At 69.8% G+C, this 524-nt stretch overlaps 1 protein-coding gene across 11 annotated transcripts in view; it reads right to left on the bottom strand.

Annotated features, from left to right (window-relative positions):
* ATP2B2 (ATPase plasma membrane Ca2+ transporting 2) overlaps positions 1–524 on the bottom strand; it is a 354,796-nt gene that overhangs the window by 16,390 nt on the left and 337,882 nt on the right. The window lies entirely within an intron of this gene.

The following is a 524-nucleotide window of genomic DNA, read 5'->3' as shown; positions in this document are numbered from 1 at the left end:
TCTCTGGAGCTCCTGTGGCAGGTGCCTGCCTGGCTGGTGGCTGCTGGGAGGAGTGAGGCCTCAGGCGTCCCCAGGGCCGAGGGGTCCACCCTCTCCACTCCAGCCCCTGTGGGGCCCGGGGGAGGCCTGCTGACTTGGGTACCGGGGGCTGCGGGAGCAAGGGCTGGTGCCTGGCGTGCCATCCCCAAGGCCTCAGTGAAATGCGAGCAGCACGTTCCCACCTGGGAGCCGGGGTGAGGACGCCGTGAGGCCACACAGGCTGGCGCTGCTGGAGGCCAGAGGTGGTGACCTGGGCAGTCTCGGAGCCCCCCACTCCCTCCTGCTGTCTGCACCCGGCTGCATTTGATCGCTCCACACCGGCGCTCAGGTCCCCGGGTTCCCGCTGCTCCTTGTCCTCAGCTGGCTGCCCCCACCCCCACCAGCTGTCTGGGCTGCAGGGCTCCCCTCCCAGAGCAGAGTAAGCCAGGCCTCTCAGCTGGCCCCTTCCACCAGCCAGGCGACCTTGGGGAAGTCGCTCCGCCTCT

Source organism: Tupaia chinensis, unplaced genomic scaffold, assembly GCF_000334495.1.
Source record: "Tupaia chinensis unplaced genomic scaffold, TupChi_1.0 Scaffold000333_1, whole genome shotgun sequence".
NCBI classification, from domain to species: domain Eukaryota; kingdom Metazoa; phylum Chordata; class Mammalia; order Scandentia; family Tupaiidae; genus Tupaia; species Tupaia belangeri.
This window is presented reverse-complemented; position numbering and strand designations above follow the sequence as displayed.